The following is a 27,891-nucleotide window of genomic DNA, read 5'->3' as shown; positions in this document are numbered from 1 at the left end:
GCTCACACACAAACACATGCTTGCAGTGCAACAAAACATTGCAAGCACACAAATATATGGGCATACACGCCCACGAGCGAGCACGGCTAACTTTCTAACTCTTTGAAGAGAAGAGGATGAAGCCTATACGCCAACCCATTTGTCACCTCCAGAACTGTTCTATTCTTACCATCGAACCGGTAGACATCAATTATTCACAAGTGGGAAAGAAAGAAGGCAGAGTAGGGAGAGCGATACACTGAGGAACTGAAGGTGAGACGGAGGGAGAACAGAGAGAGACGGTAAAAGTAACTCGGCCAGACAGACATAGATTGAGACATCGAAATGCAGTTGGGCAGACAGACGGAAACATAGCACAGGAGGACAGAAACAGGAAGGCAGACTGTTCGGATAGCAAAAGAGTTTATCAGCCCATCAGTAATTCTTCCATGTCCTTCTATCTACCCGTCTCCCAGTCCTGTGTGGACATGCTGGAGCCTTGTTGTCTGACAGAGGTTGCCTCCTGGATGCTTTGGGAGCACTAAATAATGTCTCGGCTGAGCAGATATCTCCCCACGATGTCTCTCTAATGTTATCTCTCCCTCCATACCTGCCACAGATTGAAGTTGATTGCTAGGAAATGAAAGGGCAGGGGCAGCCAATCAGAAACTGACCAAAGTCATTGTGAAGGAGGAGGGTTTGTCTGTGTACTGTGGTGAAAGTGTTTGTGTATGTCGGTATGATGCCGGAGAATTCTCTTTGTATGTTTGTGAGTGTGCTGCTTCCCATCAGAAAAAAGTTACAACTTGTGCTAACTTCGTAAACGGCTGCTAATTGAGCAGAGGCAGTACAACCTTAGGTGACCACTGACCTTTCAGAGTAACCTCCTTTCAGTTTGTGTTCGTGTGGGTGCAATCAGGAGCCGGAAGAAGATCATTAGCTGTTTTAAAAAACTTTCATCTTCTGCTGTCTAAACAAGAAAAGAAACTTGAAACATTGTCGAGCTTGTCGTCCTTTATGTCTTTATGAAGGTGATGACTCTTTAATGTAGGAGTCTATTTCAGCAGACCTTGGCTTAGTCTGTTATTTTCTGCTTCATATTCCTCAGTCCACCCACATCCTTAGTCAGGGGACCCTGACCCAGAAACAGGCAAAGACAGCCAAGGAAACTCATTAAAGATTGTGTTACCCTTCTTTCACCCTCCATTCCCATTATCTCTCCATCTCTCTCTCTCTCTCTCTCTCCCTCCCGGCTCCCTCGCTCTGACAAACTGTGAGGCAGAGAGATCTGAAACAGCCATGAAAGCGTCCCTCCCTCACACACACTGAAAGTTGCACGTCGCACATGCTCACACACATACCCCCGCGCGAGCATTAATGCGCACAGAGGCACACACAAACTCGCTCACAGATATTCGAAATTCATCAACTTCCTCAGTGCGAGAAATAATAAATTCAAGTGAATGAAACTAGCCCTCCAGTGAAAAATCAGCCCAGAAATGAAAAAAGACACCACATGACAAAATGAAAGACCCTGACTACTTCCAATCACACTCCACCCCCACCAACCCCCCAAATCCCAACACTCAACACCTCCCTCACTCCCTGGTGAACAGAATACTGAGAGCAACAAGAAGCTCAAAGAGAAACATTACTTTTTTCTGGCTCTTCTCCCACTGTCTCCATTCATATGCAATGAGGGACATTTCATGATAAAAACTTTGAAGGTTTCTGAAGCTCCGTGTTCAACATGATGTAATCTTAACATATAGCTATGGTTAATCAAAAACCTGATACTGACGTTCCTTTTACGAATGAAACATGCATAATGAAGTGCTTTTCTCTATCTTTTTTAGCTTTCCCTTATTATCCCTTTAATAGGAACATTAATATGGCTTGTCGCCACTGTTTGATATGCAATATGGATATTTTCAAGCATTTGTTATTCTGCAGGCTTGATTTTCATCAGAAAATGTGCCTCTATATTCAGTATTTAAAATGTAATGAAATATGTCCTCGCAGCTATTTAAATTATATTTTCCTCTGTAATTGGGGTGAATTTTTCTAATTCATATTGTGAGTCTTATTAATGAACATTTTAATACTCAAATTGAATATTAGTTGAATTTTAGATCAGTTCCACATTACAACTACAAAAAGTTTTAAATGAGCTGCATACAGTATTGCCCACAAAATAAAGTAAATGAAAGAATAATATTTGCTATCTTTCGTTGTCAATGAATCCATCAAGTAGAAGGCAAAACGTCTTGATGATAAAAACAATTTAATGAAGATGAGAATTAATCAAGTGGGATGAAAGGAGCCATGAGAGGGTCTTGGCAGCCAGCCCCTCTTTTGCTTGAGTCAGCCTCAAAAGCTGTGGGAGTGAAGCAATATTAAGGGATGATTACATGTTTGGACATAAGCAGAACAAAGCCAAATGTGTGCACTGGCACACCTACACAGAAGAAAAACACAGCCTTAGAGGTAAGAAAAAAAAACACCAAGCTCTTAAAGAAACGTGCACTAAGAGCCAAATCTTGAGCACAAAAAAAACGGTATTTATGTAATGTAAATATATAAACTGTTGCATGGAGAGGTGCACAACACCCACACCAAACACAAAGAGATGCACATTTACTGTATGAGGTTAGAGTTTGCAACCTGTTGGTCTACTCAGAATGTGGTGATCAGCTAACCAATACCCACACAACTTGTCCAATTAGCCAAAGTCCAAGTTTCCTACAGAGTACTTCTTCAACAAGTTTATATTGGCAGTGTCTTTGCTTTAACTTTGTCTGTGAGTATCATCCCACCGAATCTCAGACACTACCGGGGGTTAATGACTAGCTTACATCAATAGTTTCCATTAGAAATGAGCACTGGCTGCCAATATTACGAATCATCCAGCAAATGGAGTTCAAGTACAACTTAAAATGAGCTACTGTACAGCAATACCTCCTGAATCTTTATTACCCCTTACCACTGCAATCAGTACACCACTATTACCGGACCATCAATACCATAGTCACGTTAATGAGGTCTTTTATGCTGAGAACAGTGAACACTGATGACAAACCATCCACAACACATTAGACAGGGAGTCAGTTTCCAGACTGCGATGACTTTTATCCTGGGCTTCAGTTTCTCCTTTATCGCCTTTTCACAAAATGCACTTCAGTAGATAAATGCTCCGGTAATTTTAACGTTTGACATCATACGTCAATAATAAGACCAAGACGATGTTCCAGGAAAAATGTTCTGGAAATTTGATTACTAATGAGCAGAAATTACATGTCAGGAAGAGCACAAACAAGATAGACTTCCATCAAAAATGGAAGTCTATCTTTGTAGTTAAACTGACGATATGGTCTCCATCCAAATCTTTCAAATCCAAAACGCAATAACTACAATGTTATAAAGAATAACGGCAGAGTTATGTGTGAAATTGATACACATAAAAATGCAGTTCCACTAACACATACAGTTTGTGCACTATGCACTCAATGCTTTGTATAACGTCCAGAGCTATAGTGGATCTATCACCTATGTTCCTGTATTGTACGCCTATGCTGAATATCTGTTAGACTGCATTTCTCACACCATATATTGTGTGCGAGTGTCTGCGATAACAGCTTTAGAATGCTGGGCTCTGACACCACTGTGCAAGATAAGCTCTCTCTATTTTATCTGTACTCACGTAGATTTATTGTCCCAAGGAAAGCACTGTATCAGTGGGGCCAATGTTTCCCTTCAATCAGGGGAGAGTCAAGCATGAACGAGGATGAACTCTGGCATAAATCTCCTCCCTCTTCATTCCTGCTTTATTCCTATTTATCCTCTTCACCCTCATCTCTGTCCCTCTTGCCTTCTACCTTTCACTTTTCTTTCTATGTATTTCTATATATCTTCCCGCTCAAGATATAGAGAAAAATATCAGTAAGTGGTTGACCAGATAGGCAAACACCGGGGAGTTTTACTAGCCAATGTTTTGCTATGCCGCAATGGAGAAGGACAAGAGTTGGTTTGCAGCTGAGTGGTCAAGCAGAATAATAAACCACTCAGCTGTCATGTCAATTGAAGCAGGATAAATAGGCTGTCAATCAGATCTACCTATAAATGTGCTTTGAGCACACCTACCCATTATATTGAGTGAACATAAATCAATGGTAACGGCCTCTTCTAGTCAATACTTGTTAGTATTGGACTTATACATCCCAGTGCATCACAGTAATCAATATGTATGGCTTTTGTTTTAAAAGCAAAATCCTTTAGAAGCTCCATGAAAAACAGGCAATGTGAGCAGAGGCTTACTTCCACTCTAATGTCTCTTTCCAGCCAACTGCTTTATATACACTAATGTGTCTACACACTTTATCTGCAAGGGACCACCGCCTAACGCTTGGCTGCAGCAGGTATTTATTGATTACCGTTAGTGGCCAGTGACCCCTCCCTCGCCCTGTCCTATCTGAGCCTCTCTGCTAAACACACTCATATTTCCTCTCTGGGGAATCTTGCCATCACACTAGCAGTGGAGGAGAAGTCTAGAAAAATCCGTCCTTAGAGTTGAAAGTCAGATGGCTCCAACATTAACCTCCCAATCAGTTCACGGCTCAGAGTCAATGCAGGCCAGAATCACAACGACCCGGAGAGAGCCCTTGCTCACAAAAATGGCCAAATAAACCAAATGAATAATTCAATCAGGGCATTATATAGCGGCCCAATTCATGGGTCTTATGTTTACCAGAGTATGGGATGTAATTGGAAAAATGAATCTTCACAAATTGATTTAGCCCACTGCAGTAAAGAGCAAACACACACAGCTGAAAAGAGAGCAGTCGTGGGACTGGAGATGAGCATTTCAAATCTATCTACTAAGAAATGGACATTTACCCAATAAACAGTACGCTGTGTTTACCCTTCCCCCATTTATCCATCTCCTGTGGTGACGTTAGGTTATTAAAAAGCCAGAAAAAAAAACATATCGTGAAAGCAGTCATTAAGTTAATCAATTTCAGAGCACATCAACATTACTCTCTTCCTGTCTTTGTGCAGCCAGTCATGTCTTTCTCATCGCGGGTGTTTACACGTTCTCTCTGGTCCTTATCCCTGACCTTCACTCGGTCCTCTCTGGCTCCACTCTGGCAGGAGGCAGCTGGTGGTTGCCAGGGTCATGCTAGGCCTTGGCTACTGTCTGTCCAGTCCCATCACAGCACCCGGAAAGGCAAGGTCAAAACATCATGATAATTAAAGCTCATCATTTTCATAACAAAAAAAAAAGGTCAGACACTTCCTCCGGTAATAGCATTAAAGAAAAATGGGGAAAACGTGGATATAAAATTAAGAAGTTGTTCCACATTCTAAATATAAGATCTATAAATTGGAGCGGCTTTGTCTCAAAAGAAGAGTCTGTATTTCACAAGGGTAGAGGTTCAAAACCCATCTCTTACTTCTTCCTGATTATATCTAAAATTGTCCTTTGGCAAGACATTGAACTCAAAGTTGCTCCCATTGAGCGAATCGTAGGATAACTGAAAAGCACAACGTCAGGTAAGGATGGATGGGTGGAATAATAGAAATTAAGTCCAATTACCATTTAGAAATAGAAAACAGATGGCACTGCATATGGCATTTAAAAAAAATCAGACTTTCATTGTTTTAAAATACATTTTTCGCATGATAAATGTTTTTTTTCAAACACAAACTGATATAAATTGCTTAGAATCAATATAATAGTCCCTATTCATAGTAAGATATCCAGAGGTATCCACCTTCTTCAGCCCATAACTAACAAAGAGAAAGTAAGATGATTATGTAAAGGGATGGAATGACTATAGGTTAGCGATCTCTGTAATATGAACAAATGGTGCTCAAGTGGTATTGACATCAACACCATCTGCACAACTGGTTAACATGTACAAATCACATCTCAGACGAGCAAAGGTCACATTGCTTCAATGTACCACCAGGTAATTATCACTGGCAAATAAAAAGCTGTTTTCCATTCCTTTATTTTGGTCTTTGATACTGAAATGTTGTATACATCTGTTAGCTGTATTACTTTAAAGTAGCTATTAATTGAATGCTTTTTAATGCATGACCAAGTAACATTTTTAATCTATTTATTCACATGGTATGATCCTGGTATTTTATTGCTTTTACTTACAATCTCAGTTTTTCTGCGGGTCTAAATGCTTTTCCGCTCACTCTTCAGTTATGGTTTTTCAACGTTCTCTCTAAACTGTATATTCCCACCCTCTCCCCTCCCCTCCACACATTTGCTCCCTCCTGGATGAAAAGCCATTTTGGTGGTTGATTGGAGAATGATGCTGCTACTTAGAGAGTCACTCCATCAGCACCAAGAGAGGAGAGGAGAGCGCAAGGAGAGAGAGAAAAGCTCAGGAGGAGTAGTGGCTCCCTGGGGCGCTGTAGCTGTGATGGGTGAGCTGTCAAACGCCCCATTGTCCAAATTACCCAGCAAGCACCATGTCACCACTCGGGACTAATTTACGGTGCAGTGCGGTGCGGCAAAGACATCGCTCTCTGAGTAAAGTCCGCGGGAGAGACAAGCGTGGGTAAGGGGTGTAAGGAAGGAGTGGTGGGTCCGACACAGCACCTTCCAAAGAGGTAGAGGAGGGCGTCAAAGACAGACAGTCCCAATGCGAAGCCCAATTAACTGTCTTTATGCTTCAAGGCCTCAATGACAGGTGTCAATATGATTATGTGTCATGCCCATGTGCCTCCCAGCCCACCCACTGCTTGACAAACACACACATTCACTGATGCACAAACACTTTAATACAGTTTAAAGCATACAGAAGCCTCTTGCTTGACTTCATTTGAAGCCATAACGACTGGTCCTTTTAGCACAAACTGGCATGCCCATTCATTTGTCACATGTCACACCCCTGGGTGCCCCAATGCCAGACAGGGCCTTCTGACTACCTCTTACAGATCGCCAGGCTCTGGAGTGGAGCGGTTCTTGTCAAAGGAGACGTGTTGCACTCTCTGACCCCACACTGTGCCCAATGGTTTGATGCAATGCCTCTATTTTGGCTAATTGGCTCAGAGCAGCGGGCAGCCCCCTTCTGCCACCAGTGAAAAGACAGAAAGAAAATCGAAATGCAAAACACACAAAGAGAAAGAGGGTGATATGACAACCAGATCACCACATCATAAAAAAGAATTAATCCAACAGGCTGCCACATTAATATACCATGAGAATAAAGTACACTGAACAAAAATATAAACGCAACACTTTTGTTTTTGCTCCTATTTTTCATGAGATGAACTCAAAGATCTAAAACATTTTCTATATGCTGCTGTGATAGTGAGCACTTCTCCTTTGCCGAGATAATCCATCCCACCTCACAGGTGAGGCATATCAAGATGCTGATTAGACAGCATGATTATTGCACAGGTGTGCCTTAGGCTGGCCACAATAAAAGGCCACTCTGAAACGTGCATTTTTGCTTTATTGGGGGAGTCTGGGGGGGTCCGAAAACCAGTCAGTATCTGGTGTGAGGGTTAGGGTTAGGCTTAGGGTTAGGGTTCGGGTAATGTTGTGAATCGAGTGGCCTGTGTTCGTCGTCCATAACATACGCCTGCCCATACCATAACCCCACCATCACCATGGGCCACTCGATTCACAACATTACCCTAACCCTAACCCTAACCCTCACACCAGATACTGACTGGTTTTCGGACCCCCCCAGACTCCCCCAATAAAGCAAAAATGCACGTTTCAGAGTGGCCTTTTATTGTGGCCAGCCTAAGGCACACCTGTGCAATAATCATGCTGTCTAATCAGCATCTTGATATGCCTCACCTGTGAGGTGGGATGGATTATCTCGGCAAAGGAGAAGTGCTCACTATCACAGATTTTTTCAGATTTGTGAACAATATTTGAGAGAAATGGTTATTTTGTGTATATAGAAAATGTTTTAGATCTTTGAGTTCATCTCATGAAAAATGGGAGCAAAAACAAAAGTGTTGCGTTTATATTTTTGTTCAGTGTATAAACGTCAAAAGTTAATGTAGAAAGGTGTGATTTTAAGCTTTAAAGAAAGTTTTTCTTAAATGTACGCCTCACAACTACATCAAAAATATTAGCTCTGGAAGAACATTTGCCCTAAGAATAAAGAGGAAGCAGTACATGGTCAAACTGAAACTCCAAAGGATGGTATTGACTCCAACCCTGGTGCTGTTATAAAATGTTTCTTTATTTTATTTTTTTATAGAAAATACAGTAGGCATGTTACCTAAAAAATTGTGTCAACATGAAAACAGTCAATATGGGAGAAACAAGGAGACTGCCTAAGTTTATCTTTATTATTGGTGTCATTTAATGGCAAAACATGATTCCAATGTTCATACTGATTCATTTTCTTTAGTTCGAGACTGTTCTTTCTTTCAATGCAGAGGTCAGTGACATAATGCTTAAAATTACATATTTTTAAACACCAAGGCAAGGGCAAAGAACGCACGCATAGGGGTTTTAATGGGGACAATAATTATCACCATCCCTAATGACAGCAAAAAAGGCAACTACTCAGTATGTCCTTCATAGTGTGTTGTCAATGTAAGAATGCCGAAGAGTATGTGCCACCCCCTACATGTGTACACACTTCACAAATGCCCTTTATATCCTGAAGCACTCAAATGTCCAACCCTCCCAACACAAAAAGGAGGAAAAAATCACTGGCAGCACTTTATCTGAAGGACAGAATGTGTGAGACACAGTCCCCAGAGCACGGTATATTCTCCATGTCTGTCACTAAATCTGGCTGCCGGCTTAATCCCCAGAGACACACCCACACAGCCTCCATACTCACATCCACCTCCTAAATCATATTCTCACCATCTCGTCAATCAAAATTGCAATCTGTGAAACCACGAAAAGGCATATAGTGCTTTAAGATCTCCTTTTTTTGTTGTTAAATGTTCTCTCTTGAGAACTGTATCCTCTTCTGTGTTCCCAACCCTGCTGCTGAGCTGAGTGCTGAAACCTGCAGCCATCTACTAAACACCTCAGATGTGATGGGAAATGAGGAGATCAGGATTTATTGTGTGCCGTAATGCACCAAACATGGGTGTATGCCCTAATACAGGCTTTGATGGTTTAACTCTAGGTGTGTGTGTGTGGGGGGGGAGGTATTTGTTTGTGTGTGAGTACATGTGTCTGTGTGTGATGGCTGAATTAATGTGACAAGGCAGATGTAATGCAGAATCATAAATCTTAGCCCCGGGATCAGTAGAGGGGGAGCAGGAGGTGATATATTAAAGGGCACACACAAACCACCGTTATGATGCTGATAATAAAAACAAGAACCAGGCCGCAATAGCCAGCTAATAGACATGACTCGGTATATGGCCCTGAGGGTTATGACATGCACTCACACATGCACGGGGCACCACACAAATACACAAACTCTATCCGCTTTTCCAGCAATTTATTATGCTGCTTTCAGCCCAACAGCACAAGTGTTAGATATGGCTGTAATGCTGTTAAAATCTTAATACTGTTACACAAGCTCGCAACATGCTAATTCTTTACTAACTGTGCAGAGCGCATTGGATGGGGTTCTGAAAAAACATGGCAGCATTTTTGTTGAGAATACTGTAATGATTCACTGTAGCAAAAACAAGGATGGAGCTAGCAAGTGTAAGTTAACAAGCATCGCTGTCAGAAGCACCCTGACCAGCTGATCAGAAATCAGACTGTTTCTCAACAGACTGCTCAGCAAACTGTGACAGCTGTCACTAACAAATCAGATGGTTATTCACTGTAAATTCACTGCCAATGCATTTGTATTGTACCCCAGAGACCGGATTGTTTGTTCTAATTAGGAATGTCATATCATACTATAAAAGCTGATCAATTTTACTTCATTTTCTATAGGTTTTCATAAACGTTATAATGCTGCTGGTAGAGAGTAGGAGTCATTCCCCTTGCACCCATGCACTAGGGTTAGCTGCTCCAGCTGCAGATTGATTTCCCAGGAATTAAAACAATAATGAATGCAGCTCCTTATATAAATGTACTCCTGAGAACACTTGTTATTCAGCTCACATTTATAAAAATACATAGCATTGGGCCTGTGTCCTTGCAAATGTGACATACAGTACCTGGTCTTTGATATTGACAAGGCATTAAAGAATATTCCTCTTGGATCAGGATGCTTAAGCCTATCGCTCAAACGAGGCAGAACAGGAATCAAGCTGGAATTGCACCATGTTTGGCTGCCTAACAATAGTTTTGTGGTGCAGAATTTACTATTGTTTTCGATACCACCAATGTTTCCTTCTGCATGTTTATTCAATGCTAGCCTAGATGCTTTCTGGGTTTATGCCCTAAAAGAAAAGTGCTTTGTAAGCATTCAATCTGAATTGCATCACGCTTTGCTGCACATCGGCTGCAGTACATTTACAATTGCAGTAGGGTGCTGGGTTTGTTATTTTGTAGCAAAACTTTACCCGCTAAACTCAGGACTTTGAATCAGTATTCTTCATTTGAGGGCATCTCATGTCTGCACAGTTTGATGTGTAGAATAGATAACTCTCAACAAATGTACAAATCCTGCACCTGGAAATACTTTATGCTTGCCAGATTTAGCAAAAAGACACATCAGGCTTGTTGTGCTAGTTTAAGAGGGAACAAGAAGAAAAAGAAAAAAAGTGTTGTAATTGCACGCCGTTCCTTTCCCTTGTTACATTGACTTCTAGGAGAATGACAAGATAGCTGCTATTACACATTGGATGGGGTATCATATTGATATTGGATCTTATTCCGTACACTACACCATATCCAGCTTGGATCATCGATTGCATCCTTTCTAAGCTAAATAGCCATCTCTCTCTTAAATCACTGCCCCCCCCCCCTGCCTTCAGATCCCATGGTTGTTTGGGTGAAAGGGGAGTTTCCAGGAAAAACATCTTTACTGAAAAATATACTGTAATTGTGCCGCTTCTTTATGGGGTAATAAACACTGACAAAGGTGGAAGCACATGAACACAGATATTGTCAGCGTGACCCCGTTCAAACACGGTATCAGAGCATCAGATATATCCGGGATGTTATTATATCTGGCAGAGATAGACAGCAGATCACACCTCGAACCAGAGTGCATCTCAAATATATTTTAGTTGAACACTTTGGATCTGATTCTGGAAACGACAATTTATATACTAAAGTTGTAAGAAATCCGAGCGACAGAGAGAAGGAGAAACAAGACACGCCTCCTTTTTTGCTTTACTTTTACCAAAGAAATACTGCAAATATGAAGCCATTCTTTATGTTTGATGTAAGAATGAGGTCCGAATGATAACATCCTGACACACTCATTGCGTATTCAGTCCGTTCATGTTTGTATTTAGAAACACTGACACATGTCTGCAAATGTAAATGTTGTTTAAGTCCAAGGGATACAAATCCAAATACATCTATTGTAAATATAATGTTAAAAAAATCTTGATATATTGATTCATTGCCCAACACATACAGTAATAGGTAGAGAAACACTCACATATGAGAACATGCACGCAGACACACACAAAGAAATACCCAAGCACGCGCAGCCCTTACACCTGTTAATGGATGTGTTAAAGGGAAAAAACACTTGGTTTGGATGGAGGGCAGTTAGTGTGTGTTTGTTTTGTGTGAGTGTAGGGGGGGGGGTGACTGCATTAGGGAATCACACACCCAGCTCCTCTCACCAGGGGACTTCTGTCAGCCTGTGATTTCGCCATGTTACCCTTCGAAGCTCTCTCCCCTCCTGCGCTGCTCACTGCCGAAATAGGTCAACCACATATAATGGAGGGGCAATGAGGAGCAAGTATGTGCACCCCTCCCCTGCCCTTCCACCCCACCCTGCCCCTCGGCACTCCCCCCCACCCGTTACTGCCACCGTCCAGCAAGCGAAAGCAAGCTATGGCCCCCCCGTGGACACTCAGGGGCTGGCTGAGGAGAGACAGGGACAGCCAGCCACAACATGCCACCTCCCAGCCACAACAGCCATTTACCCAGCCACGCCTGAACAGAGCGGATTCCAGAGTCTCACGTGGAATGAGCACACTCACATACATTTGCACCAACGAAGTGAATTACTCATGGCTGCAAAATTAAATGAGGAGGGGAAATTTGGAAATATTTAATAATGGATATCGTGGGTATTGTGTGGAACTGTTTGCAATGGTTCATCACTGTCACTCTCCTAGGGATTATGAGATGGATGAATAGAGAGAGGTGGAGGCTTGTGAAGAAAACCTGTTTACCAGGAAATCCAATAGATATGGGACTTTCCAACAATTTTACATTTTAAAAAGGTCAATTTTAAATATACAGGGAGAAAAGTAAAGTCTGAGAAAATTACTCAAATGACATCACCAAATAATTTCAGTTTGTAGTTGCAGGCTATATTCCCAATGCAAGTTCAACAAAATATGGCTCTGCTGAGTTGCATTATGGGAAATAGTTGTTATTCTGTTGTTTTTGGAGCTTGGCCTCTGTCGCTATTGTCATTTTGAATCCTCCAACTTTAGGAATACCATTGCTGAAGTATATTTATTTTGTTGAGCCTTTCAAATATTTATAAAAATATATCAAACTATGTACCGACAAAGCATGCCAAATACTTTTCAGAGTGAGACATGCAGCTCTGTGTCTCTTCCATTGTTTCGTCATTTTGAGTACTCAACACAAGTACAATCTCATGTGTGTTCATGTTTTTTCTTCTCCCAGGAGAGTCACCTTTGTGATGCTCTACCATCAAATATACACTCATGTATTCCCTTAAGGAAAATGGAAGAGAACAAGTGTGCATACAGTATATACCGTACAAGGATAACCTAAAACACAACCTAAAAACAGTTGAGCGAAGAGACCATCTGTTTTTGTTCTGTTCCCTAGCATGTTGATGGGAAATGGATGGTTTTATTAACAAATCAGATTTATTTAAAATAAAGTCTTATTTGTAAAAAAGTAAATAGGTTGGTTGGTTGCATCCATGTAAACGTAGCTATCAATTTCAAGGGTAAAACAGATATGCTGCTATTTAACTTTCACAAAGAAGTACGCTTCCATAACTATTTTATACCGTGTGCAAAACATACCACGAAGACCAAATGATTCCTTAGGGTTGATTTATCTCTCCCCACTTTCCTGCTCTTCTCTTACTTCCATCATTTGAATCTACCTGTACCCTCAACTCATGTTGTCTTTCCTCTGCAGTCTCCACTGGCTGTGACCTTTTCTCCAGTGGAACAGGATACTGCCCATCTCCATCTTCCTCATGCATTAATGATCTGTGGTAAGCTGAGGGCATCTGTCTGACTCCCAGCCTGTGCGCTGCTCACACACTTCCAAGGACGGATCTCAGCCAGAGCCAAGCTCAGCCACATTCCCTGTCAGCCACAGGGAAATGCAGATAAATAGCCACAGATTGCGATAGCTCCACACTCAAAAAAAAAGTGGATGCTGCCCCCTTCTCATCTCCACCACATACATCTCTTTGACACTCCCCAGTGGCAGATATCTAAAATACTGGAGCGTAGAGATGACAGCCGGCAACTGACATAAAGAAACTCAGCCAATTATCCTGGTTTTATACTGAACTTCACTGCAGATACAAGCAGCTGAAATGAGGTTCATTTATGGGGTACCATTGATTATTCTCTTTCATACCTTCTGTTTGTTAGCATTTAACATATACTATGATAATAAGAGCTCAAATGAAGCATCAACCATTTTTCAAGTTGCCCTGATGTCCTTTTCGCAGCATACTGTATTTCTGCTGCTCTTTCTGAAAGTGCTCTTTTGGCAAAAGCTCAGACTTGTCAAGTTCAGGGAGGTCTAAAAAAGAAACTGAGACACAGTGATCTTGTAAATCCTGATGCAGCCCATTCAATTGGCTGAACATTTGGTACCGATAATTAGTTCTCAAGTTCTACATAATGTTATTTTATTGGTTACAAAATCTCTCTGTGTTTCCGCCCTTTTTTCAGCCAAATCTGTTCTCAAGACCTTGGTAAGGCTGAAGACAAGGGGATCACATGCAACATCTTGGCGTCATCCATCTGTAGTGACTTCCTAAAGCTCTGGACCATTTGTAAAGTGTAGCTCTCTGTTCACCACAACAATCTGATAAGGTTGCCTCATTATTCAAGATTCCTGGACTCCCCTACTTGAGGCACCAGCACTTAAAGTGCAGTTAAAAGCTACCTCACACTGAAGATATTCCTCCAGTGTGACAATTCACTTCTCAGTTATTCTATCCTCCACCTATGCTCCTTTTAAATTGTCTGCTATAAAGGCAATAGCACTAGAGTATCATAATGACAATTGGAGTGCAATACTCTCCAAAAAAGCATCTACCAGGCCCTTGGGTGGACACTTTGAAACTCTCCTATTCCCTTTCGTCTTTTTCATTCGAGTCCTAAGCAAGTCTTAACAGTGAAATCTAATATAAAACCGAATCTACTGCACCAGTTTTAAGTTTTATAGACTTTTAAAACACTTGCTCAAAATGTGCTAAAATTGATTTACCTATAAAAAAGATGGCTTCCTTAGATTGCCCTACTTGCTGTTCTTCTACCAATTACTTTGAAGTTTAAGTTATCTGTTTAAAATATTGCACAGTAGATCAGTAGATGAGCAATATTCAGTTTTCTCTCTGGCACAAACAGAAAGTAGAGAGATGTTTGCTGATACAAAGTAAACATTCATACAGTTGGGAATATTATCTGAAGCTTTAAATTCTGTGATATTTCCCTTTATGACAACAATGGTGGGCAGCTTGGCTAAACAGGGACATTGTAATGAGCCCCTTTGGTGTATGTATCTCACCCCGTCACCTGCCGGGACTCCTTCCCCACAACCCTAAGATGCATTCTGACAGCTGCAGAAATCCTCATCTGGGGAGGAGGGATGAAAAGATTTCTTCTATGCACCTCCCCGCCGCTCCATAACCAAATATTTGACTTTGCTCGTGATCCGCAGCCCTTGAAGGCTTCTGTTGGGCTTTTCCACATGACTGATCTCTCTTCTCAAAGCAGGTGTTAAAACAGAACTGACACAGAAGCCTCACTAGTAAACTAGAGCGACAGAAGACAGCAAGAGGGTGAAATGTACTATTGTGTATGATAATAACTACCTCACTATATCGGGCATTTTATATATCCGATCCTATAAATAAGGCTAGGCTCAAAGGTTAAATTAGACATGACATTACAATCAGATAGGAGCGTGTCCGGCTGCCATGCTGATGAAACTCCCTGAGGTTGCTGTCTACAGTGAGCCCTTGATGTCACACTCCTACACACATGGCCTTCAGTCATGGAATAATACACACGCAAACAAACATTCATTCTGAACATGCATGCCCACCCAGGAGCATGCATTCAATGGCTCACACTAAGGCAGACACACAAGATCCATGAAGAAACTTCACAGGGAAATCAAGCTGACAGATCAAAGAGTACGCACACAGAGATGAACCTTTCAGAATGTTGGAAAATCTACCAAAGGATGTTCTCCTAAAAAACAATTATGCCTGCGGTTGTGTTAAGGAATGACCACTGCTGTTTCCCGCTCATATCAGGATTCCACAGATTGTAGTGGGGTATTTTTTTTTTAACCCAGCCAATGCAAGCTCAAAGCAGTGCACTTTAAATTCAAAGCAAAAGGAATACATGTTTTGTTATTGTTTTCAGTTGTCAGAAGGTGTAAGTAATGACATGATAACTAGTCATGTTAGGCGTGAGTTAACTGTATGGTTTTTCAGTTTTAGTTTGATTGCCATGTGTTTCAGAATGTGTCTAATGCGTCCTGAAATGATTTCATGAATCAAAGGTGTATAGTTTTCTCTCATCCCATTAAGGAGCAGCTTATCCTTGAACTTAGTTTATAAGATGAAGGGTTTTGACTTGACAGCAACTATTAACAGCTACTATACTATGAAGAGCTGCTAAAGTGACATTACCTGTCAGATCATATTAGTCAGTAATCACAATAAAGTCTGACTGTACACAGTGAACTCATTGGATTATGTTATGCCTGTGCTGCATACTCACGTGCAAACACAGATAAACCCACATGTATAAATACATAGACATGTAATTCTGGTGGACATGACCTAAAATCAGTAATAAGATTACATTAACCTCAGAAAAACATATGTTGTCACGCTAGCAATGTAGCCGTATACTGCATAATCCGTCTACCTCTTTGTTCCCGACTAAAATACCTTAACAATGCAATGGATTGTAAGACATTATATATATGTTTATGAAATGTGCAAAGACATTCCTGGTCCCTGAATGTTCCTAAGCAACGGGTTCCTTATTTTTCTTTGTCTAATACCTTTTATTTTATGAAGAAATACCTGATAAAACTAATAAAAGTGTCAGCGTTGTGTTACGTGTTTATCAGCAGAGGTAAAAAAGAATGTAAACATTAGTATGTTAGCAATGTCATTGTAGTACAGTTTTGCATAAGTATAGCCGCACAGAGTATTGGCTGCAGACTGGGAAGGGCAAATCAACAAAAGGATTGCATGGCTTTTGCTTTGCTGCCGCTAAACCTGCGCAAATAAGACAAAAAGGACCGTGTAATTCTCAAAGCACCGGCAAAGGAGGAAATGATCCCCTAACGGTGCTGCCAAGAAAATAGCATCTCAGTGCTCTTGTGCTAGTTTGCACAGATTTAAATTAGGTAATATGCATGCATTTGATGCAACATTGGCCATTTTCTATGCAAATAAGCCTCATTGCAAAAACAACCCAACTCACAAAGATCAGTGCCATAGTCATTTATAGTTACAGTGAAATTATTAGTATCTTCAGAGAGTTGGCGGTAACTGCAGCACAAGCCATTTACTGTCCACGCCCAATCTTATAATTCACCGTGGCAGCATTTAATGGTAATTTTGACTTTGTCCTCGGCATTAAATTATGTACAATTAATGTTGATATCAGCAGCCGTAATCTATCCTTTATGAATAATCCTGAGAGTCATTATACTTATTTACTTACAGCGTGACCTTTAAAAGACACTGGGCTGTTGGCTGATTGGTTGTATTGTCATTTTATAAACATTTATAAGTAAGTAATGTATTCATAATGTCAGCAATTCAATACAATTTGATTACTGTGCTTCCCATATAAATATATTTAAACCAATTGTGTGCATACTGTACCCACATATCAATTGTTACACACACACATACGAAAATTAAATATACGCTATCTCCACATGACACTCGGTTGAGTGACAGTCAGGCCCAGGAGATACACACCAGGGGGTAAACACAGTGCCTTAATAGAGCGAATGGAAACATGGCTGGTAAGAGCGGAAGGTGACAGGGAGACAGAGAGCGGTAGCTACAGAGGAAGAGATGGGGTGACATGGGGGAGATGGGAGGGGGACTTCTCCACAGGCTGGTAGTTCAGCTCACATCACCTTGCCAAAACTGTCATTGCCCCCAACGTCGCCCCACCTCCAAACCAACCCCCTCCCCAGCCCTGCCTCCCTCTGTTCTCGACAGAATGATTAATGGTGTATCTGGTCATGCGAGCACCACTGTTCCTGACTACACTAAACATTATCATAACTTTTTTTCTATAATAATTGAGACTATGAAGAGCTTTATGAAACACAAAGAGGTATACTAGAAGTATTGTGGCCTATTTTATCTATTTGTTTGCATTGTGTTAATAATAGGAGTAATAAAGATTGTGCACTCGGATTAATGGCCCAGTTCTGGAGGGAGAACTGATCAAATCAGCACCATATCACATCTTATCTCCTACACACTGGAATAATCTAAAACTATTAAAACCCCAAAACGATCTTCCATGTACTGATAAGAGGACTGCAGCTTAGCGCCGAGCATCTCCCAGCGCCTGGGTCATATTTTCCTAATGTCTTTTTAATATAGTCATGTCTTATTCCTGCTGTTCTTTTAAACATTTCTGCCTATCATGTGCTGTGTAGTGTGTCAACAGCACCATATTAAAGGCAATATACCATGAGAGTGGCTTACAACTTTCATATCGGCTCTGTATCCCCAGAGGATCTATTACTGTTTATAGGACTTTACATTAGCCTCTGTCTGCTGCTATTATCTCCTACACACTGCTGGGGACACACTCAGCATATCGCACTCCACATTTTTCACAATGCAGACGTGCAAACAAAAGCACACACGATGTACACACTGAGGGCTACAAATGCACAGAGTACACAAACGAAGAAGAAACGCATGATACAAAACACTTCAAAAGCTTTATCTTTTTCTTCTATCTGCATCAAAAAAGTGTGTTGAGCTCCAATGTGTTTTATGGTAAAAAAATAAAAATGCAATCTATTGTAGATATGTGGCCTTTCCAGACAGCCTGCAGAGATTTCTGTTTTATTAGAGGTATCTGGATTTTCTATCTCTCTAATCAAGTAAGGGAGAGGAGGAACATGCACCATGTCCTTACATATGGAAAGCCTCATTCTCAGCCTAAATTGTTTCTCTGTATTGATATAGCAATGCTGTAGGTGCCAAAATAAAAGGAAATGATTTATAGTTCTGGGTAGACTTTACCCTTTCATTGTAAAAAATCCAACTCGACGAAGCGTTATGGATTTATTTCTTGAGAATAGCCCAAAGTAGTGACATTTATATTCGGTCACATCCACTTTGTGTTACAGAATGGTAACAATAATGGAAAAGAGAAGGTGTGAACTGACTTTTCTAGATGAGTAAAATTTAATTTAGTTAGAAAATAAGAATGTATGACCTCTACCATTTTGTGAGGAAATATAATGAAGACCGGGCAGAGCAATTAAATGTTCTTGGAGGATGCTAAGGCCTTGTGTCTAATATAATGGAAGCAGAGATTGCACAGGTAGGCATCTACATAAAAGTGTAAATCAAACTTTATAAGCAATAAAGACTCTCCTTTATAGAGGTTGATAAGGATAAGGAAATACAAAGGAAGGGAGACAAAGAAAGAGCTACAAACAAGTAAGGAGCTGTAGAAAATTAAAATTCTGAGGAAAGATGCAGTGGCCAACAAAAATCCACAATGTTTTCACTCCATTTGCAAGGATTAACAATTAACGGGAACGGCATACAATATGTTTAAATAGAAACAAGCATAATAAATAAACTGGGTAACAACCAAAGGCTGTGCATCTGACATGACTCCACACATTTATCCGATTATGGTAATGCTTCTGTGTAAATCCAGACGATATTGTGCCTGATGTTTTCTATTTGATACCCCACAGTTTAATGGGTTTCTATGCAGCAGCAGCAGTGACATGGAAGTGTGTGTCCTCTAGTGCCAAGCTGTGGGTCGCTCTAACATAACCTCAAGACCCTGTACATTTCAGGTGCCATCCAGGGACTGATGCCAGGCCGCAGTGTGCCAAAGGCCACAGAACTCGCCGGAGAAACATCTGTGTTATCTGCTGGACGGGAGTCTAAACTCACAAACACACATTGATTCCCCTGAGCATGATGAATACATCTGCAAACTGGTGTGAACATGTAAAACATCTACCTTTAGGAGGATGGTATTTACCTGTAACATTTTCATGACAAAATAATTTGGAAAAATGCTAATACGAGGTTGGCAATGAATCAAAATGAAAGCTTGTCTGGCTGTGAATGTAAATGGTATTAAATCCATGCGTCATTACTTAATTAAGTCATCTAATAAGTTTACACTGTGTAATATGTTTTGTGTCAGTAAAATCTAGCACTACATACTTGATAATGTGTGTAGTGCGGTCTGTTTAAAAATCCTTTATCTCTGAATAAAATAACTAAGCCCCATGATTAGAATATCTCCTGCCTGGCACTTCTTAGACGTGGTAGGTGTTCACAGACCATCCTGGTGAAGCCTGAGGCATCCATCAGACTGATTTCTGAGGTTGTGACCTTCACAGAAGTCCTCAGGCAGCACCCCATAGGGTCAGGTGGGAGGTCAGGGAGTATGTTACCTCCCTTCATGCCTCGACAAAGGATCCATCCTCATTTCAATCTTATCTCAGTGAACACCTCTCCTTCTTCCTCTCCTGTCCGTTTTTAAAGGCTGGTCCGCCTACGTGCCAGATGTTATTCAACACACCCACTTCACATTTTTCTTAATGTTTCCTATCCTGAGCCAGACACAGCGGGGTTTCTCAACCGCGAGTAAAGCTGCTCCAGAGCCACTATTTCAAGCATACTACGTCATCGAGTGCCGCCGAAGTTCTGTTCCAATGTCCAGCATACTTGGAAACCTACCGAGCCCGGCGTACTTCGTTTGGAGAAATTTCGAGGCTGCACATGTGTAGACTCCGCGGTCTTAAAATCCCCACAATGCTTTGCGCACGGACCAATTTCCCCAAATCTGTGGCGGAAAATATAAGGCGGGGCCTCTCATATGACGCACACCTGCACACTTGCTCGCCTGTTCCACTCTTCGTTTTCCGAATGCCAGGAAGTATTCTTGCCTCGCTTCTGAAGCAAGACGCTTGGAAGACATGTGCTACCAAGCAAGCGTACTCGAGATTGAGAAACACCCTGCATCTTTTGGTAGATACCTAGCTGTGTAAAAAGCCACGATCAAGATGCGGCGTTTAGCAAATCAAAAACAACAACTTTATTTTCCTCCTCAGCTCAAGCGGATGATGTACCCCCTTACTTATAATTGCACTACTGATTAGGCTCATCCCACTGCATATCTCCGCCACTTCACAAAGCTCATCACGCACATCTGTTCCCAACAGCATCGAACAAGAGGCACATTAACAAACAAACAGATAACAATTAGTCACGTTTGAAGTCCTCGGTTACATGAGAGAGAAAGCTGTGATTGTTGCCGCTGAGGAATCACAAATGCCCCGCAACAGTAGGGGGCTTCCTGGAAGTAAACTTTCAGCATTTTGCGTCACGGTGACAATGCATTTAAAATCAGAAGAATGTAGGGAAACGTACATGAACAATTATACTGATGATGTCTAAACTCCAGATTTAAACTGAAAATGGAACAAATCGCTCAATGTCCGCTAGAGACACTTGCTTAAGAATGTGAAGAGCCGCCAAGCTGTCAGTCAGGCTGCATTAAGAGACGACTGAGGACACGGCTGAGAGTCAGAGGTTAAAGCCATTACTAGCTGGGTGGTTCCACTTTCTGACCTTTAACCCTCACTTCCCCACACACGATATGTCTTTACTCCTCACCACTTCAAGTTAAAACGGACCTGGTTTGGCAGCAGGTGTTATAAAGTCTACAGCATTTCTTCTAAAATAATGTTTAAAAAAAAGACACAAACTACATTTGCATGATCTGTACACAACGTTACATTTTAATAATTTACTTATTTTGATCTACTGCTGTTTCTACTTTAAAATCCTTTCTTTTACCACACCCTCTTTCCGTTTCCATCTTCCAAATACTTTACAGTTGCTGTCCTTTTATTTTTGATGAGAGAGGGGAACTCGAGGTCTACCCCAGTGCACTCCCAGCCTTATGTTTTAATATTTAATGGCTATGTGCAGTAATACCAGCCAAAAAACACATACACACTCACACTCATGCACGCTCTCACCAGCAGTGTGTGTTGCTGGTGAGAGCAGGTGTCGTTGGCAAATGCTAATTGAACTGGTCCATGGGTCAGTGAGCCTTCCTGTTTCTCGCTGTGAGGAAGTGTACGGATATATTCTGGCAGAGCAGATATTGTCGTTGCTTGAGGGGGTTTCTGCCTTCTACCGTACGATAACTGAGTTACTCTTAGGCTCTACAGTAAAGTGGAGCGAAACCTCTGAGCCACGTGCTGACATTATGGAGAGTGGAAACTTGTTTTCTTTGCTAACCGGGAGTAGATGTCAAATAAGGATGAGCTGGTAAGCAGATATATTTAAAAAACACTATTTAATTTTGAAATTACCAGCCCAGAATACATTGTATGTCTCATTCACTGTGGAAAAATAAGGAGATCAAAAACATCATACTGTAGATCAATTCTGTCCACACACACACACACACACACACACACACACACACACACACACACACACACACACGGACATAAACCAGTAACAGCTAACATTTCTATCTCCCTGAATAGACCCATTACACATAAAATGGTTGCCCTGACACAGACATTATAATATAAAGAGAAAGTCTGCAGAGTAACACATGCCATACATCTCATTAGGTTAGTAGCTGGCCAACGCTCATTAGTCTAGCTCTCCCCAGTTATGCAAGTTCCACCACCAAAGCAAGGACTTTTGGCGCATGCATGTTTAATTCATACTAGGGAACTTTGTGAAATGCTGCAGATGATTCTAACTATATAGAGGAGGAAAAATGTAGCAAAAAAACATGAACATGCTTACCTGTATGCGGTGGAGTCAGCAGATTGAAGGAAATGTGGAATAGAGGGCAGTTGAGAAAAAGAGGGAAAGAAACATAAATTAGCAAAAGCATATATATTCAAATTGCTCACAGTTACATTCAAACATTACGGCAAATATTTGATTTGAAGTGAAGTGGCACTAGTGGAGGCACTAGTTTCTCAGTTTGTACGCTGGGAAGGATGTTTCTCAGTACTCAGAACATAAATATAGTGGAACAGTTGATGAAAGAAAAAGAGTGCGTGCCCCTGAAAGTCAAGCCCATGCCCCCTGTGCAGCCACATGGCTCTGCTTCAGAGATGGAGGAATTCAGGAGGAACACATGTTTCCGGGAGCCCCATCAAGTATGTAGAACACAGTAGATTTTACAGAGGAGGGGAACCGGCTTTAATTAGAGTTAAGCAGACCTGGTTCTATTTGTTTTCATTTGCGTGATTTATTCCCTTTCATTTGGCAGCTGGCTAACATGTCCCAGACCATCAGAGCAACCTCGCCTGAGGTAAAAGGATACGGCTGGCCTTTAGAGAGGAGGGCTGGAGTGAAGCCGGAGAAAAAAAGGAAGAGAAGCAGTCTTGTGTAGTTTATTGGTCCACAGTTAAGGCCACCTGTTATGTGGATATACTTGCAGGGGCACATGAATACCAATGGAGGTGGTCGGATGCCATATTGCATGTGATCCAGCATATTTTCCTTTTAGGTAAACCCATTTCCTACGTTGAAGGGCTTAGGGGGAAAGAAGAGATGAGTAGGATAAAGGTGGGATGTAGCCTAAAGACCAAAGATGGGTTATTAGATATTTGGACAACCGCTCCAGACTACATAAAGCCCCATGTGCCTCCGGGGAGATCTGCTGATGGTTTTAAGGCTTTAGTCTGTCTCTGTAATACAAACAGTCAAGGAACACAGAGTGAGCATAAGTGAGCATCTGTGAGATATTCTATGGCGAAGAAGAAATCAATCAAAAGCTAACATCTGCCTCAGTAAATGGTTCTCTACTGCAGGAGTATCTACAAACCATAAACTCCAATATGGAAGAGGAAATTGTCCGGGAAGCATGATCTAGATGCCTGTCATTGTTTGCTCACAACCACTGCTCTTACACCCATTTCTCCCTCTTTTCTCATGTTTCCCATTTAGCTCTCGCTTACAGTATATTGCAGTGAATGGGCCTCATACTGTAAGATTACAGTATGTGTAAGATTACAGTATGTGTATACATCTCGGCTTTGTGATCACAAAATCATCGCCATTGAGGCTGCTTCATTTAATATAGTCAAACAGGGCTTGAATCTAGCAATAACGTATCATTTCCAGCTTGTTATGAGAAGCATGTTCACAAAGAATAAACAAAACATGCCTCAGGCTTAAACTAAATTAGATGCAAGGGCACAGCAGCGAGTGCTTTAATCTTTTTAACTTTTGTGTCATTGTGTAAATTGGAAAAGCGCAAAAAAGGCCCATCTCCATTGGCTGCAGGCACCAGAAGGCCACAGTGTTTGAGAGAACAAAGGGCTTGCACAGGGAAACACATCACATTTCAATTCATGACAAATGGTTATAGTTTTTGGGGTCTAATGACCGCGCCTGCTTTCAGTCAAAGACTTCCTGCGAGCAGCTGATCAAGCCCAGGTAGTGAATTTACAGTCTGGTCAGCCTGCAGGCAGCTGAGGGGTCTCAGAACATCAATAAAGGGTTAACCAGCACCTTTAAGATTTAAAGGGGTAGTAAGTGGCTCCATTAGCCAGGCTGACTGCGGCTGCCGTAGGGGTGGAGGTGGAGGCACGGTGGATGAAGGAGTGAGAGACAGGAGATGAGGTGCCCCTGAGACATCAGTACAGGGCAGAAGAGAGGAGGGCTGGAGGGCAAAGTTAAAGACTGCTGCTCAGGCATCAAATCAAAGCTATTGCTTTACCTTCAAGCTCTGAGACAGAAGCAGCAGTCGTGAGGAAAAGAACAGGAAACACCACAGGAAATGAAAGAGAGACTAAGAATGGGTTTCATACCACTGGGCCTCCACAACTCCACAGTCTGCACATCTGAGTCTGATCAAGCATCAGTGCTGTTGGTATTCAACTGCTTGCTGAGTTTATGAGCCGCTCCAATCATTAATCAGGTATATTTCCTGCTCTGCTCCCTCTCTAAACTTTGACTGCATGTTGACATGTTGGCTAGGGAGCTACTGAGGGATCCTCCAAACCGGTTAAAGAATGAGTATTTATAATGTTGCCACTTATTACTCTCTGTCAGGGGCCCTAAATGAGTTGCTTGTGTGCAAGGGTGATTGTGATTGGCCAGGGTGCTTGAGGGTCTAAACCTCCACCCATGTGTTCAACCATTTTCACTCTTTTTTCGTGCAAGCTTTCTTTCCAAGGAGTTAGCATAGATAATCTAATATAAAAATCGGAAGTACAAATATACAACTAGGATGCTGATGTCTTCAGAGAAAAGGACATTTGTGTCAATTTCAATTCCATATTCAAACTAGAACACAAAACTAACATAAAATACAACACATTCCCACTAACCTGTTATGAGATCTATTACACAAATTAAAACTGTCCAATCTAGACTACTTATTATTCCCGCTCAAATTTACAGGGTGGTGTCGGTTTTAAACGGAGCTTAAGTAAGCCATTATGAAGCAAGGAAAACCATCCAGAGCAAAAAAACAGAAGAGACAGAGTACTCCATGCATTCGCAATCCTGTGAGCTAAGACCTTTGCTACCCCCTCCAGCGTGTGTCTTTCAGTGTGACTCTCTTTGAAGTGACTAATGTTGACAGCAGGGACTTCCTGTGTAGAGAGAGAGACATTCTATACAGAGTAACTGTTCCCCAAACCACTTCTGGAGAAAGTAAAACTAACAGGAGTATCAAAATATGTCAACCTACATGTACAAATTCACACACCATTTCTGTTTGAGTGTGGGCTTCAGTGGTCTTTCTGGCCCTCGGTGTAAATACACGGATAATACGAGTAATGATAGCCTCCCTTTTAATTTTCCAACCTTTTAATTCGCTAATCTACAGCTTTCATTTCAATTTCAACACATAACACACAGTCCCTGCTCAGCAGTTCTGCCCTGTAATAAGTGGAGGTCTCAACCCAGCACTTTAATAAATGTGTTAATTCAGAGCTCACCAGGCAGAAACAATGCCAGCCAGCATGGGAGATAAATTCCCCAGCGTTCATTTCCTCTGTCTGTCTTTCGGTTGATGCTGAGCTGGAGATGGCCCATGGGGGGGAAATGAAGATCATACATCACACCGAGGCATCCCTGCGACTCTAACATGGCTGCGTCTCCGCTCTCAGTCTGTGTATCTTAAGAGTGAAGTAATAACACCATATGGTAATTTATAGTACATGATGCATAATATAACTTAATGGCAAGGGAATTTTGTAGTGGATAAGAAGAATATTTAAGGACGTTTTTACATGTAGATGTGATTTAACCTAGAAGAGTCTTTGTAGGCGAGGCTGTTACAAAGATACAACTTTGCACGTTTTCTGTCAGGGTTTGCAATGTTCTCTGTGTGTGCCAGTATGTGTGTGTGTGTGTGTGTGTGCCAGTATGTGTGTGTGTGTGTGTGTGTGTGTGTGTGTGTGTGTGTGTGTGTGTGTGTGTGTGTGTGTGTGTGTGTGTGTGTGTGTGTGTGTGTGTGTGTGTGTGTGTGTGTTTGAGATTGGCCACTGCACACTGACGGGGGCTTTTTATTACTGAACGAAACCCTGTGGAAATGCTGCCTCTACTCAACCTGAACGTTTCTATTATTAACTCTCTGCGCCGCAAAATCCTCAAGGCGAGAGTTCCGCTGGTCTGTGAGGGAAAACATCTTTACTGGATAATAGCCCTTCTTCTAATTACAATGCTAGCAATCACAAGCACACACTGCATCGAAAGTAAGGAAAAGGTGGCATGCATTAGATACACAACTCTAGGAAGGTTTGAGTTTGTTGAAGCGGTGGTAAGCTGAGCTCATTAGCGCAGGCTGTGAATATCTGGATGACACCTTATCAAGAGGCTTCCATCAGATAACACCGAGCTAATCACTGTTGCAGGAACCAGTGACTGCATTAGAAACAGCTCGGTATGTGACTCTCATATTATATTACTGCCTCGAGAAGTAAACTTGTTCGGCAGTCTACAAAGTCGGAGCAGAAACAAAACGGCTGATTCACTGGGTATGAGTGGAGGTCAATCAGCAAGCTAAATGGAGTAAACAATGAATCTGTGGTGCAGGACTTTCCCTTAGGTATGTTTAGTTGTCTGTTTGATCCTCCTTTTATTCTTTCTTCCTCTAATCTGTCTTTGCAATCTCTGATCGAACTCAGTAAACGGAGGTCAAAGGTTAAGTTGTTCACGTCTGGGATTCTTCACAAGGCTCCTCATTCCTGACCGACTAGCACCGTAAACACAGAGGCTCGTAATCTCTTCTCCGCGCCACATAAACACACATATGTACACATACAAAAGACTCAGGTTCCAAGCCATCGATAAAAGTGCACACCACCCCTCTTGTGTCACTTAGTTCCCCGCCCTGTTTGCTTTTAATGGCTTTTTGAAGGGGACTGAAAGCTTTTCTCCTGACTCTCGCCCCCAGATTCTTTAAACAGTTAATTAGTGTGGTTGATCTGATGGGACTCGGGTGCCTCTCAGGTCTGTCACACACTTTGCGATGCCAGTCAGGGGGACAAAGACACACTAATCCCGGCTTAACTGGCTGGCTGGAAGCAGCGAAGACAACTCGACTTAACATGCTGTTAAATGAACAGAGACCTTGAGGGCTGTAAAATGATATATCAACGTTAAAACAATTTTTCTTAAAGCACATTAAAAGTTGTCAATGTTAACTGATAGATTAATCTTTAAGTGAAGGGCTAAGATGTGATACACCCTTCCTGAAACACACAAAAAGTTACCTTAAATCAATTGCGGAGTCCTATATCGTGTTCTCCTTGGGCAGCCCGGATATCAGTATTGACATCATCATTGTAAAACCCATGTTTTAAGGCTCCCCTTTAATGGATCAGAGGACTCATTAGCATGCATGAACTATAACTTCCAATCAACATATAACCTACTGCAACTCTTCCTGCATAGCAAGAGCACTGACTTTCAGGCATTCTTCCAAAATCACTGCCTTCCAAAAGTCAGCCTGGATCCTTCAATATTAAATAATAAAATACCGATTTCTATCTTCCCTTTATATAAAAAATATAAAAAATCTGTTTTGATTAAACTCAATGACATAAAAAATGTAATGGCCTATTGGAGATTTCAAGCTTCACAGTTCAGTACTTATAAAGGTGCTACATGATTTTTGTCTGAGTATTGATTCAGGTAAAACAAATCAGTTTTGCTGCTGCTTGATCTTAGTACTATGCCAGTGTTATGCCATATTCTCCTGTTTCATTTTAAAATGCTGCTGATTTTTCACAATATCCCTCCCTGGTCAAAATAAAATCCTATCTCCTTGAGGAATATAAACCCAGTATGGCTCTTAGATATTTAGATATCC

The 27,891-nt window shown here is 41.5% G+C and overlaps 1 protein-coding gene across 3 annotated transcripts in view; it reads right to left on the bottom strand.

Moving 5' to 3' along the window:
• unc5cb (unc-5 netrin receptor Cb) overlaps window positions 1-27,891 on the bottom strand; it is a 104,145-nt gene that overhangs the window by 45,652 nt on the left and 30,602 nt on the right. The gene's annotated exons all lie outside the window — the stretch shown is intronic.

This window comes from Notothenia coriiceps, unplaced genomic scaffold (genome assembly GCF_000735185.1).
Source record: "Notothenia coriiceps isolate Sejong01 unplaced genomic scaffold, NC01 NC01_scaffold00030211, whole genome shotgun sequence".
Classification (NCBI taxonomy): Eukaryota; Metazoa; Chordata; class Actinopteri; order Perciformes; family Nototheniidae; genus Notothenia; species Notothenia coriiceps.
The sequence above is the reverse complement of the archived record's forward strand: the minus strand, read 5'-3'. Positions and strand labels throughout refer to the sequence as shown.